Raw genomic sequence first — 15,795 nt, forward strand, 5'->3', positions numbered from 1 at the left:
TATCAAATCATCACATTCTACACCTTAAACTTACACAGTGTTCTATGTCAATTGTGTCTCAGTAAAGCTCAGAATAAAAAGATACAAGTACTGGAGTGGATTGTAACTAATTGGCAGCAGCCTGCAGTGGATTCCATGATGAGTGGAATGGTTTCACTAGCCCTCCATTCCTTCTTTTTTTTTTTAGATCGGTACCTGAGCTAACAACTGCTGCCAGTCTTCTTTTCTTTTCTGCTTTTTCTCCCCAAATCCCCCCAGTACATAGTTGTATATTTCAGTTGTGGGTCCTTCTAGTTGTGGTATGTGGGACGCCGCCTCAGCATGGCCTGATGAGCTGTGCCATGTCCGTGCCCAGGATCTAAACTGGTGAAACCCTGGGCCACCAAAACGGAGCAGTGAACTTACCCACTGGGCCTCGGGGCTGACCCCCCTGCATTCCTTCTGTCTGCCTCATCTCTCCTGCTTCCTCCTTCAAGTCTTCTACCACATAAGCCACTCTATATAGCAATGCTATTAATGTAGTTCCATTGCTCTCACAAAGCAGAGGCTCTGGGAGTATCAGGGCTCCACTCTTGCTGTATATTCTTGTAATAATAACACAACACAAAGAGTGAATTCTACCGTAAACTATGGACTTTAGTTAATAATAATAATCTATCGATATTGGCTCATCAGTTATAACAAATGTACCACACTATTGCAAGATGTTAATAATAAGAGAAACTGAAGGAGGAGAGTATATGAAAACTCTCTGTTCTTTTGCTCAATCAAACTAAAACTCCTCAAAAAATAAAGTCTATTGATTTTTTGGGCCGGCTCAGTGGTGCAGCGGTTAAGTTCACACATTCCGCTTTGGCGGCCCAGGGTTCGCCGGTTTGGATCCCTGGTGCGGACACGGCACCGCTTGGCAAGCCATGCTGTGGCAGGCCTCCCACATACAAAATAGAGGAAGATGGGCATGGATGTTAGCTCAGGACCAGTCTTCCTCAACAAAAAGAGAAGGATTGGCAGCAGATGTTAGCTCAGGGCTAATCTTCCTCAAAATAAATAAATAAATAAAGTCTATTGATTTTTAAAAGTCACCCTAAAGAAAATTATGCTCAGACTCAATACTGTGTGAAAAGTCTCTGAAAATATTCTGAATTCCAGAGCGCAGTTTTATCTTTTGCTATTTCCACTGCAGGGTTTCAGATTAATCAAATAAATAAATAATGAATTAGAGTAGCACTTGAGAGCTCTTCCACACTTTCAGTTTTTAATGTTTATCTCAATGAAGAAGTGTCTGTTTGCAGTGTCACTTTTGTAATGCTTAAGACATTCCATTATGAAAAGGAAAGGAAAGCACTTAAAGAGATTTCGTGAAGCAGTTGTCAAAAGCAGTTTGTTTGTAATCTAATAAGAAGCATATTACTAGTAATTATTTTTAAAACTGGGATTAAGCTAAGCAAGTGATGGAGGTTTTTATTACTTCTTTTCTTCAAACTCATAGCCATACAAATAACATATAATAAGATTCTCTGGGTCTTATTGCTCTCATTTCAGGTCACTTCTCTCCTCTCCCTCTCTCCCCACCTTTGTTTTCTCAGCACTTTCTCCCCCATGACCAACATTTAAAGAAAGATTTCTGTAGAGACCCCCTGCTGTGTGTTTCAGACTTAATTTTTCTGCTGGCTTACATCCAGATAATGTGATGCTTTGACTCACAGTTGTGGGAATGGTGCCTAGTGGTAAAACTGAATTCACATTGCTTTAAATTGTTGAGTTCTTTGGCTTTCATATTTCTTGTTGCTCCCAAACATCCAACCAACTGCCACTAATGACAACAAAAATGACAATGTTTGTGTAACATGAACATGCAAATTGACACATTTGGTAAGACTGTCCATTGTTCACCAGTTTCATTTATCCTTACTTTGTGCTAAGAAGGTTTCATGATAGATGATTCTGGAGTGCTTGGAATAGCAATTTCTCACTTTCTGTTTATTTTACACTTATTTTGGTGTATAGAATAGCAAAGTCCTTCTTTACTTACACATTTTAATGAGAAGATATTTATTTTAACAAGCTAGAACCTAGGAAATACATGTAGCTTGCAACATAAGACTTCCTTTCCTAGTCGTAAGTAAATCAAGCTTAACTTAGAAACCTACCCTAGATCTAGGTAGTATCTTGACCACACACACACACACACACACACACACACACACACACCCCTCCTGCCTAAGAAAGCAAGGAGATTCTGCAACTGTAATGCAGATTACCACTCAATTGTAAATTCACACACATCCAGTGCATCTTTCTGGAGTCAAAGTCAAGTCAAATTTAGATGGAAGATTCTGGGGCGTTTGGTTGGATAGTCACACATTCAGAGCTGAAGCTTTTATTTTATTTTGTCTTTTTCTCTGGCATGAATCCTAAACACACACATCATTAAATCTTTACTGAGGGTTGAAATGTTAATTTGTGATTTCTCCCCGAATTCTCTGAAAATGATGTAGTGAAACATTTGGAAGTCACTTAAGGATCCAACAACCTTGCAAACTTGTGACAGATCCACAGCAGCACCTCCGTAGGGAATGGTACTCCAGAGGTAGAACAACTTCACAGAGGAAAATTGCCACAAAAGACCCTGCAGGCCCAAATCCCCCTTTTCTTCTCCCACAGCCCGTGATTACTATGCCTGGAGAATCATTTATAAAACTCCCATGTGCAGAGTCTATGGGTGATTAATGAATCTGGGGCTGTTGCAGAGCACCCAGAGATTTGTCATTCCTGGAGTCAAGCTAGCAAGAATGAATTCCAGGCAACGTTCAAAGTCAGAGTGCAGCGTGCTCCAAGTGGCCTGAGAAACTTCTGGCCCTCTGGCTGCCATCGTCTCTTAACTTTTTATCACAGACTAATCATACATTCTCTTTTTTCTTCCTTTTATATTGAAATAAATGGAATAGAATAATAAAAAATATCTTTGCCTCCAGGTTATGCTTTCTCCTCTCTCTCCTTGTTCATGTTGTCATTCCTCTTCCATTTCCTCTTTATTTTTATATCTAGAATTCCCACTCTTTGTAATTACTTACTTCCTTTGTTCTTTCCGTATTCCTCTGTCCAGAGTCTTGTCTCTGTCTCCTTACTATTCCAAATCTTTCCCTGATTTATAATCTCTAGTAACTTTTCCGCCTTCAAAGATTTCTTATCTTTTATTTCCATCTCTCTTCCATTCTTTCCTCTTTACGTTCTTTCTGCTACTTGCTGTTTCACTCCATTTATCCCTTCCCTCTGTTTTATACTTCCAAAGAAAAATCTCAACCTCTGTAGAAATTGACTGTGATTCTGGAGAAGATTTTGGAAAGAATTTAGAATGTTTTAAAATAATTCCTCTTCTTTGACAGGTGCACCAAATGGAACATTCAATTCAGTCTTCGAGTCCAGAAAATTGGCATATATGTTTTCCTGAATAAATTTACATATTGAATGTAAGAGGTCTCAGTAAATTTATAGTGACATAAAATAAATATTAACTGTATGGATTGTGGAAAAACTATGCAGTAAAATCTACACAGTCAGGGAAGATGAGAATAGGCTTGAACATGGAGAAAACCACACCAGAATTCTAAATATTCACCTGATTCAGGAAAAGGAATAGGTTTTAAGTGAGCACAATATAAAGAGCCCTATTCTCTTTTTCTTTTGTTTCACCAACGGAGCAGCAATGAACTGTGTGTGTGTTTATTTTCAGGGATGGGGTCGGGGTACAGGAGATGTTCAGTGTGTGACTCTTCTAGAACTGTATTCTAGAACCAAAATTTGTTGCTTGAAATTGAATTTGTATCACTTTAGTGCACACCTATGCACAAAATAGAAAAATAGCTCTGAAACCTAATCTTAATATCTGTTGAGCATTTATTTAGATGAGAAGTTGGAGCTTTATGCAGGATTGGAGCATGCTCTGTGCACAAACGCTAGTAGAAATACTCAACTACTCTTCTATTCACAATATTTTAATTACTTCTTTCCAAAACTTGAAAACTCTTCTCCTTGGAAGGTAGTTTAGCAACATGCTGCCTGGAGAGTCACATAACCTGCACATCCCCAAACATAGGTGGATTTTCTTACTCTTCCTTCAAGCCACATCCAGGACTCCTTTCTGAGAGTTTTGGCAAATAACAATTTCTCCCTGTGGCAGACACAATAATGGCCCTCCTAAGACGTGCACATCCTAATTCCTGGAATCTGTGAATATATTACATTACATGGCAAAGGTGAATCTAGGTAGCAGAGAGAATTAAGTTTGCTAACAAGCTGGTCATAAAATAGTGAGAATATACTGGATCATCTATGTGGGCCCAATGTAATCATAAGCGTCCTTAAAAGTGAGAGACAGAGGCAGAAGAGGAGGCAAGAACGATGTGATGCAATGTGAGATGGACTTTCCTGGCAATTAGTGATTGCTATGGGTTAAATTGTGGCCCTCTCCCCCCAAAACTACATTAAAATCCTAAACCCCAGTACCTCAGAAGATGACCTTATTTAGAAATAGTGTCTTTAAAAAGGTAATCAAATTAAAATGAGGTCATTAGGGTGGGCCCTAATGCAGTATGACTGGCATCTTTATAAAGAGAGGAAATTTGGACACAGACATGCTCAGAGAGACTATGTGAAGAGACACATGGAGAACACCACTTGAAGGTGGAGGGTTGGAATGATGCATATCCAAGCCAAGAAATGTCAAAAATTGCCCACAAACCATCAGAAGCCAGGGGAGGAGCGTGGAACTGATTGAGTCTCACAGCCCTCAGAAGGAATCAACCCTGCCAATACCTTGATTTCAGACTTATAGCCTCCAGAACTGTAAGACAATAAGCTGGTATTTTAAACCACCTATTTTGTAGTACTTTGTTATGTGAGCCCCAGGAAAATATTACTCTGGCTTTCAAGAAGGAAGGGAGCCATGAGTCAACAAATGCAGGCAGCCTCTAGAAGCTGGAAAAGGCAAGGAAATATATTCTCCTCTAGAGGCTGCAGAAACGAATGCAGTTCTGCTGACACCTTGATTTAACTTTGTGTTACAGACTGTTTGTGTCCCCTCTAAATACGTACATAGAAGTTCTGATCCCAAATGTGACTGTATTTGGAGTTGGGGCCTGTGGGGGAGGTGATAAAATCTAAATGAGGTCATAAGGCTGGTGACCTTGAAGAAGAGGGAAAGGAAGAGGCTGAAAAGAAGAACAAGGAGACACCAGAGCTCGCTCTCTCTCTCTGCCATGTGAGGATGCAGAGTGAAGGTGGCAAACTGCAAGTCAAGAAGAGAGTTTCTCACTAGAAATCAAATTGACCAGAACCTTGATCTTGGGCTTTCCAGTCTACAGAGTTGTGAGAAAATAAATTTCTGTTGTATAAGCTACAAGTCTATGATGTTTTGTTATGGCAGCCCATGCTGACCAAGATGCCTTGTAAGACCCTTATTAGACTTCTGACCCCCAGAACTGTAAAATAATAAATTTGTGTTGTTGCAAGCACTAAATTTTGGTAGTATTTTACAGCATTCCTGGAAAACTAACACATTGCCTGTGTCATTAAATTTCTAGTGATGTCTTAGCTATCATATAGATTGGCACCATGACAAGCTATTTGTTAGTCCATCTTTTAGTTATTTTAGCTTAAAACACACTCTAATTAGAGCATCCAAGTAGACTTTAGATCAGAAATGCAGCAAAAGGAGTGATGGCTGAGAATTACAAACGTGGTATTATACAGTTAAAGGCATAGCATTGCACAACCATCGTTGCCTCCATTTTACAAGTTCTAGTTTTACTTGTTTTGCTTTTAAATAAAACTTTTAAAAGACAGTTATTAAATAGTTCTTCTTACCAGAAGAACCTGTTAATTAGGTAACTTAAAATTCTATGAATACAATGTTTCAGGAAAAAATGTCAAATGATCTGGTAAATTATTACTATTTGTGGAACATTTCACATCTATAATTTTATTTGAAGGCTATAAATTTTTCCTGCTGCCCATGAAGCATGGATAAAGCATAGAATTAGCATTTTGAAGAAGACCAAGGTAGAAAATATACCTTGACAGAGACTGGGAAAAATTTAATACAAATAGCCAAAAGCCTAACACGACGTGAACTAAAGTAACATTTTCCCATCAATCCACAGCTTCAGAGTATCCAGTAAACCCAAAGCTATACACTCCTGGGATTCAATATTTTGTAGACTTAGAAAGTTGGTAGAATAATGTCCTCAGATTTCTTCCAGTTCTGCCATGTAAGAACTGAGTAGCTTCGAGCAAATTCTTAACTCTTCTTTGAATATCAACGTCTTTAAACTTTACGTCAAATAACTCTCCATTTTTATGTTTTAATATAATTAAACTTATATTTCTGTAAAAGTTTTACTTATGTTGTTTAGTTTGTGTAAAGTATTTAGCACCACGCTAACACAGAATAAGCTCTTTATATCTTAGCTACTATTATTATTACATCCCCAGCAGGTTGTGTCAGTTAACTTTTGCTGCATAGAAAATCGCCACAAAATATACTAGCTTGTATTTCCATTGATTCAGTTTAGGATTCTGTAGGCCTTCTGGGTGGTTGTTTTTATCTGAGTCAGTTCACCTGATTCTCCCGGACTTGTGTCTCTTGTCAGCAGGAGGGCTGATGGGGCTCAGTGACCTAGAATTGCTTCAGTCTCATGTGTAACAGTTTGTTGGTGAGGGCAATGGGGAGGATTGGAACACTGGTTCATCAACTGGCAGGTTAGCCTGGGCTTCATCATCTGGTTGTCAGTCACAAAGTTCCTAAGAGTAGCAAGAAGGTCAAACCTACATGTGTTTTTCAAACCTCTACTGATATCATGCTTGTTAATGTCCCATTGGCCAAATCAGTGCTAGCCTAGTCAGTATGGGTGGATACTATCAAAGGGTATAGATGGGGAGGCATCATTTGTGGTCATTTTTGAAATCAACTACAAGTTTGAGATCCACATATACATATGGCATTACTCAACATCACCCTTGAGATGTCTCATTTGCACCCCAACTTAATATGTAATATCTGAAGTTGAACCTGTCCATTCTCTAGGGTTTTATAACTTAGTAATTGAAACTACTTTCCAACGAGTTACTCACGCCAGACTACTAGAGGTCATATCTGACTGTTCTTTTCCCTTTGGCTAATAGCCAGCCAGTTACCAATTTCATTAGAATGTGTCTTCTACAAATCTTTGAATCCATCCATTCTCTCCACCCCCACAACTACCACCCAAATCCATGCCACCATCATCTCTTGCCTGGAAATGTAACTTGCCAATTGCAGTAGCTATCTAAATAGATACTTTGCTTCCCTTCTACGTCTATTCAATTTGTTCTTCACAGTACAACTATATATTTTATAAAATGCAATTCTGATTATGTCATATCACTACAGAAAAACCTACACTGGGCTAAGGGGTTTGAAAAACTTGGCCTTATAGGAGAAAACAGAAACAAGAAGACTAAGTTTTCAAGAAGGTAGTTGGTGATAAAACTTAGGAACTCTGTGTGTGTGTAAAAGTTATTTTTGGATAAGAAGATATGATTGTGTTTGTAAGTAGAAATCCTTGGAAATTATGGAAGGAAGAACCAAGGGAACAAAGTCCAGGCAGAGTTAGAAGAGATAAAATCGAGAGCACAGGCAGGGTTTCTAGAGTCAGATGACGTAGGCTGGCCAATGTGTTTGGTTTTATTCAGCAGACAATTAATACACAGTGCCTGGCATATAGTATGTAATTAAATAATTGTTCGATAAGTTAAAAATGATTTTTATGAGGAAAATGACACCATCCCATTTGTTTTCCAAATCTAAGTCTTGTTTAAATAAGAAGAAGCTATTGAAAAAGTAAGAGGTTTGAGTTAGAAAAACTATTTGAACCATGTGTACATTATTTTGTCTAAACAGTAACAAGGGCCTAGACTAGGAATGGAAAAGGAGAAAGGAAAGGTGGTATTGGGGAGACACTTCATAGGCAGGTGGTGACCTCCAAGGTTTGGTGATCACCCGGATGAGAAGCAAAAGAGAGGTGTGAGTTGCATTCAGACACGTTGCAAAGTTTCTACACCAAGAGTCTGAGAATATTGTTAAAAGAAAAGAGAAAGAAACACATTTATGAGTTGTTGAGAAGAAGATGATCAACTCAGTTTTAGACCTACTGGATTTGGAACCAGAGTGAAGCATCATCTTCTGACACTTAGAAAACAGCTGGGATAAGGTTTCCTTGCTTTCATGTTCCTCTTCATCCCATTTTCTCAGTCTGGGATGCCTTTGCTCTACTTTAATTTTTTAACTCTTATTGAACCTTTAGGATATCTCTTAGATTGTCTTCTCTAATCTTCTTAGTCAGATTTTACACTCTTCCCAACTCCCTTTGACAACACTTTGCTTACATCCATTTTGAACCAATTACTTCACAACGTCTTACACTATAGTGAGTTTGCCCATCTGTATCTCTCATTAGACTGGAAACTACTTGGGGTGAGGGGTGGAAACTAAGAAATTATCTCTTCTTTACCTTCATGTTTTCACAACGATCTCAATGCCTAGAATATATGACACTCTTCCTGCTAAGTGAATAGATACTAGCATCGTTTAAAAAGTTTCTCTTCTTCCTCATGCTTGGCTCATAAATGACAGAGTAAGCATGGTTTTTACAGGGCATAAGAGAACAAAATATGCAGGCAAATTAAATGCATACAGAAAAAACTTGTGAGGGAGTTATAATAATACATTTACTATTGAAAAATGCATTAAATTTTTATTATTATTGATTTCCATGGTGAAATAAAAAAAATGCTGAGTAGAAGTCATAAAACCTGGGATCTAATTCTGCTCCCCGACTCTTTGATTCCATTACTCGGAGAAAGTTGACAAAACTCTTTGGGCCTCAATTTTTCTCATCTACAAAATGATGTTGAATGGTTTCTAAGACCTTCAAGAATTCTTCACTTTCTACCATTTTTGTCTTTGGCTAATTATACAGGTAAAACAAATAAAGTATCCTGATCTAAAGGAGTTGGAAGAAATGCAGTACAATCAAAAGGCACTGCCATGAAATAGCCACATTTTTCCAGGCCCCAGTACAAACTTCTGAATCCCACGAATCTTCATCCAGAGGGACACTGTTGCACTTGGTAACATCTGAATGTGTAAGGGCCATATCTAACATTTAGGAAGCTCAGTTACTCTATGCCCAGCCTAACTTATATAACTGTGAAACAATTCTGCACATAGTCTAGAGCGGGTAGCATATGTGCCAGGGCTGACCAAACTTGGCCATCAAAGTCTGGATTTGAGTGTGTAAATAATGGTACTTCCCATGATGACAAGATGGTGAAGATTTGTCTCTCCCTGCTCCTCTGCAATATGTGGAACTATAAACTCTAGAAATAAATCAAGAGGCAACCAAAGAAGAACTTTGAAAGTTGGAAGAAGAAGCTGAAGTGGTTAGAGACCCCAGGGCTAAAGGAATAGCACAGCAGGAGGATGTCTTACAAGCCCACAGCCACCAGAAGAAGGTGACCGAGGCCTGGTGTCTCTTGATTCCCAACCTACCAACAAAGGGCATCCCAGGTAAGCTCTTTCCTACTGCAGATCAAAACAGAGTACCTCTGACAACACCGAGCAAACCGAGCAGGACCAGAAGGGGAATTTAATCAACAGTCCTGCTGATAATTATCAGCTAGGAGAAGCCCTCTCCTTTCCCACTGGTTCTATGACTCCTCTCTCCAACCCAGAAACACCATACAACCAGGGGACAAAGCAAGGTGGGTCCCAGCACAACAAGCACAGTCCAGGATGTGCTCATCTCTCCTGTCAGACCTGAGATTCTCCTCTCTAACCTGAAGACACCATGCAGCTGGGGAGCACCAACACAGGGGAACTCACCATCACAAGTTCCCAGCCCAGGAAGCACTCCAGTCCATGGGTCTAAGAATTCCTTCACCAATCTAGAGGGACAGGGCACCCTGGCATTGGTAAGCTCTTTTGGATCCTTCAAGTAGCATCAAGAGGGACCAGCAGGAGTCCCAGTAGCAGGAGATAAAGCAACCAGACCAACCACTCAGTCTCTGAAAATTAGACTGTAATTGGAATCACAAAAGTAGACCAGGGCCTACACGCCAAATCTAAACAGGGTGCCCTCCTATCAAAAGAAAATAGTTTAAATAGGGCCCAGAGTCTCCTAGCCAAAATGTTCAAGATACAATAAAAAAATATATCATCGTACCTAGAACCCAGGAAATCACAACCTGAAGGAGAAAAGACGATCAACTGATACTAACACTGAAATGAACAAGATGTTGGAATTACCTCACAAGGATTTTAAAGAGGCCATCATAAAAATGTTTTAACAAATAATTATAAATTCTCCTGAAATGAGAGAGAAACAGAGAAAATCTTAGGAAAGAAACAGAAGTTAGAGTTAAAGACAAATGGAAATTATAGAATGGAAAAATAAAATAGGTAAAATTTTAAAATGTCAGTGGTTGGGCTCAATAACAAAGTGGAATGGACAGAGGCTAGACTCTGAATTTGAGGAGAGAACAATAGAATTCATTCAATCTGAACAACAGACAATATAGACTGAAAAAAAAAAAATAATAATCAGAGCCTCAGGGACCTGTGAGACAATAACAAAAGATCCAGCATTCTTATCTTTGGAGTCCCAGGGAGAGGAGAGAGGAGATGAAAGAGTATTTGAAGGAATAAAGTCTGAAAACTTCTCAAGCTTGACATAAGACACAAACCTACAGATTCACAAAATTGAAGAAACACATCAAAACACATCATAATTATACTTCTGAAATGAAAGACAAAGAAAAGGTCTTGAAATGAGCCAAAAAGAAATGACACATTACCTGAGTCCATGGTGACCATAAGAAAATAACACAATATTTTTCAAGTGGTGAAAAAAAGAATTGTCAACGATGAATTCTATATCCAGTGACAGATAGAAAACTCTCCTCCAGGAGTGGAGGGAGAATAAAGACCTTCTCAGAGGAAGGAAGACTAAAAAGATTTGTCAGCTGCAGACTTCCCTTAAAGATTGGCTAGAGAGGCTGGTGCTGTGATACCAAGGACAGTTTATATCAGGCACTATAAAGCAACGTGCCCTCAAGAATTTCATGTTCCATGAGTGGAGGCTCCATTTAGATAATTCCAGCAAAATAGAGTGAAGTGAAATATTCATAGAGTGTTACGGAACACAGAATGTGGGGGTCATTAGGCCCAAGCAGTGGTGCCTGGGGGAGGTGACATCCACGCGAAGCAAGAACCAATTGCAGAAAGCAGCTTGAGGGAAAATCTTGGTGAAGGGAGAGAAGTGCAAAGTGGGAAGCTAGCAATAAGCAGGTGTCTCTTGGACAGAGAACAAAGGTGTCTAGTGAAGGCTAAGCAAGGACGGAACACAGGCTAACATGGAGCAGGGGCAGCTTGGGGAAGCAGCATGGAGTGCTTTAGAGAAGGAATTTTTACAACAGAAAAGATGTAAAGGGAGGATTTCCTTACAGATCCTCTGTGAAATAACCAGTCTGGATAAATCACTTAGTGGAAATGCAAATGGTAAGGGCTGGTTGATTTTAATGGAGAAAGAAGACACTTGCTTTGTCAAGCTATTGTACCCGGTAGCAAAAGAGAGAAAAACATCAAAAAGTGCCCTTCGGGTACCTTGTAATTTTCTACAATGGGAAAGTTCTTAATTCCTTTCTAAAATAGCCCCATGGCTCCTTTTTTTTCTTTTTAACATTCAAATGACACTTTTTGAAACTTGAGAAAAAATAAATTGAATGAGTAGTTTATGATAAAATGGTTTTCTGCGAGTGTCACTGGAAGATTTGTATTCCTTTTTCTTTATTAGAAAAAACAAACATTTATGTTTTGTAGCAAAAACTTTTTGCAATTTAGCTGCCAGAGGAATTTTATCTTTTATACTAAAAATATCACACAGTTTATAAGACTTTTTTATGCAGAAACATTTATTTGCCATCCGAGTGACTACGCTTCTGTCTGTGATATGTACAATAAAATATAATGAAAATATAATGGTTTATGGGATTGCTGCTATATAATTTGTAGCACTTGAAGAGGTAACAGTGCCCAGCAAGTGCTTCCAGGATCACAATACAACAAATGCACTCCCAAATAGGCCCAAAGTAACAACCAGGTTAATAGCTAAGCGCAAGTGATAATTTTGTTGAGGTCGCATATGTCTCCTTTACTCCACTGGGAGAAAGAACGTCTTCCAGCTGTTCCTTGGAAATACTCTCATCTCCATCCCTTCTCCATTCCTACTGCTAAAATCACAGCTCATTCTCTCAGTCTCTCGGCTAACCAGCTGGTCACCAAATTTTTATCACCTCTAACTATCTCCTTAATCTACCCCTTTTTCTCACTTGATGGCCCTAGTTGAATAACCATCGTTTTTCCTGTCACTATCACAGTAAATTCCTGGCTGACCCCTGGATTTCTCATTTCAACCCTTCAAACCGTCCTTCACAGAGCTAAAAAAGTAAGTGGTCTTTCTAAAACACGCGTCTCAGCATATGTTCCCTCTGTTTAAAAGCCTTCAGTGGTTCGCAATTGCTTTTAGAATAAAATTCCAAACGCCACGACATGGCCCCAGTGCTGTCACAGGGTGACTTCTGACCATCTTTCTGAGGTTTTCTCCTGCTGGGTTTTCCCTCACAGCCCATGTTCTGCCAAACGGAACTACTTGCAGTTCTACCATCGGGCCCTGCTTCTTCATATCACCCTGTCTTCACACAGACTCTCTCCTCAGTCTTAACACCCTCCCTATACTTCCTTCCTTTGTTGTATTGATGAATTCTTATTCATTTTTGTTTATGACTCAGTGTGTTAGTTTGCTTGGGCTGCCATAATGAAGTACCACAAACCACGTGTCTTAAAAAACAGAGATTTGTCTCACACTGCTGGAGACTAGAAGTCTCAGATTAAGGCGTCAGAGGGTTGGTTCCTTCTCAGGACTGTGAGGAAGAATCCGCTCCATGCCACTGCCCCAGCTTCTGGTGGTTTTCTGGCAATCTTTGGCGGTCCTTGGCTTGTATAAGCATCACCTAGATCTCTGCCTTCATCTTCAAATGGCATTCTTCCTGTGTGCATGTCTGTGCCCAAATTTCCCTTTGTATGACACCAGTCCTATTGGATTAGGGTCCACTCTAACGACTCCATTTTAACTTAACTACCTCTGCAAAGGTCCTGTCCCCAAAGAAGGTCGCATTCTAAGGTACTGAGGGTTAGGACATCGACATATGAATTTTGGGAGGGCACAACTCAACTCCTAACCTTCAGTTTAAAGGGAACCTCTATGACATTTCCTATAATCTTTCTCTCATTTAAAAGATCCTCTTCTTGCTTTTGTTTAGTCACTGTACCTTTTAAACACTTTTAAAATAATACCTAGTACTGTGAATCCTAATTGCTGGTTTACACATTTCGTGTACTAATGTGCACTATTGTATATCACAATTGCTAGTTTCCCCTGCTATATTGGGAATTCCTTTTTTAAAAAAGACATCTTAATTTTTGTTTTTATTCCCAGCACTTATGATAGTGTCTGTGTATATATATTAGTTGCTCAATAAATGTTTATTGGATGAGTAATGAGTGAATGCATAAATCAGCATATTGCAATCTACTTCAGTTCAAAAAAAATCTTAATTTCTAAAAATAAAAATGTTTAAAAATCGATTAACTTTAAAATGAAATTGACTTCAAAGTCAAATAAATTGTTCATTATTTTATAAAATTAATGGATTCACTTTTTTAAATTTCAAATGTGAATCTTATGACTGAGTGAAGCATGAATTTTATTTAATAATACTTTTCAGTTGACATAGTTTTAAAATCTTTTTTGGACATCTAGGCTCCCAGTCAATGCCAAATTTGTGTGGTGCTTTATACTTTGCAAGGTGCTATCTTCCTAGAAGCTATCTTATTTGATCCTCAGAACCATTTTATTCTATTGACATTATTATCCTTACTGTAAAGACAAGGAAATTGGTATTTAGAGATGTTTTGGACTTTTCCAAGAGCAAGAACTAAAATCCATATCTTCTGATATCTTCTCTGCAGGTAAAAAATTTTTATAATTGCAAAAATGTATACCCATAATAACTTTTCTATTGTTACTGAATTGTATCTTTTAGGAACTCAAAATAAAATTTAAGTCAAATAAAGATGAGTGTGTATAATTAACTATGTTCACAAATTGTCGAACATTCCATAAGCTGAGGAATGAAAAATTTAGTTTTCTCCCTGAAATGTATTTGCTTCATGGGACTATGCCCTTATATTCATTGGAACACAGACCTAACTGCAAAGCAATAGACTACATGATAATACAAAGAGTGTTTTCATAAAGGACAAGTGAATGTGCTCTAACAACCTCGTCTAGATCAGGAAGACTGCGGCAGAAAGAAGAAAGGAACCAGAGACAGTTTAGATGAGATTAAAATGATTTCACCAAGAATATAATCTATTTGTTAGTTTTTTCCTTTGAGCAGAATCTTCCATTACAGGAAGAAAAATAAAAGAGAAATTAAAATGTTTGGAATCTCTGTTATCTGTAAACCTTCAAAGTTGTGTTTACCTAATTGGATTATAATGAAACATAAACAATGAGAGTCTGGCTGTGACATTGGCAGATACAGTAATCAGCTGGGTTCCAATTGCTGGGAAAATCTCCACTAGAAACTTCTCAAGTTCGCTCGAAAGACGATAATTCTTTACCTAGGGCAATCAACACTTCTAAATAACAAATCAAGAGAAGATGAATTGTATTTCAAGGTTAACTCGGCACAGTCCTCACAGATTTAAAACAGAGAAACAGGATCTATATTTAGAGCTCGAGGTCTGGGTCCACCTCATTATTTTCAGTGTTCCTTAATTTTACTTGCATTTAAGAACTCCTTTAAGTCACACACCAATACATCCATAAATTTCTTCTATTTTTTCCATGATGCTCTGCACAGTGTCAAGCACAAAGGAAGTGTTGGTGAATAAATATTGATGGATGAATATCCATTTAGGGTTTTGGTATTTCACTGTTTCATGGGCATAACAAAAATGATCATCATCTTTTCCAAAGCACTTTCAAATGATTTATCTCATTTAAACTTCGTAATAATAAGATAAATAGATATCATTAAATGAATCTTCAAAAGGCATAATGATGACTGGCTCAGTGGCTATTTAGAAAACAAAGGGCAATGACTAGCAGGGAATGACAGTTCTGCCTCTCAGCATTGCCCAAGAGGACTATGGAGTTGAATTGTCCTAGAGAGCAGGTTGGCTGCACATCTAGAGAATCTGTCATTAAGAGAGGAGGTCTGGAGACAAATGCCTTAGTCCACTTCTTTCTATTCCTTTTACTATGACTGCCACCCAAATCACTGTTAATTTGTTCTTTGATGTTCTATATTAGCTGCCTGACTAGTCTCCCTTCATTCATTGCTCCCGTCACTAAATCCAATATGTTTCTACAATGCTTATAAGAGTGACCTTTCAAAAACACACATCTGATTTTATCACTCCCCTGTTTTTAGAGATAAAGACTTTGCATTGCTCTTAGAATAAAGATTACAGTCCTTGACTTGCAATGCCCTGCAAGTTTAACCCTGCCCACTTCTTATTCATCAGTAACTTTTCCCTTTTGCCTTAGACATTTGCATACTGTGGATCCTTTTCCTGCTGGCCTTTTTCTCCCCTCTGCCCATGCTGCTTTGCTTACCAGGGACTCTGTT

The sequence above is a fragment of the Equus quagga genome, chromosome 6 (genome assembly GCF_021613505.1).
Source record: "Equus quagga isolate Etosha38 chromosome 6, UCLA_HA_Equagga_1.0, whole genome shotgun sequence".
NCBI classification, from domain to species: Eukaryota; Metazoa; Chordata; class Mammalia; order Perissodactyla; family Equidae; genus Equus; species Equus quagga.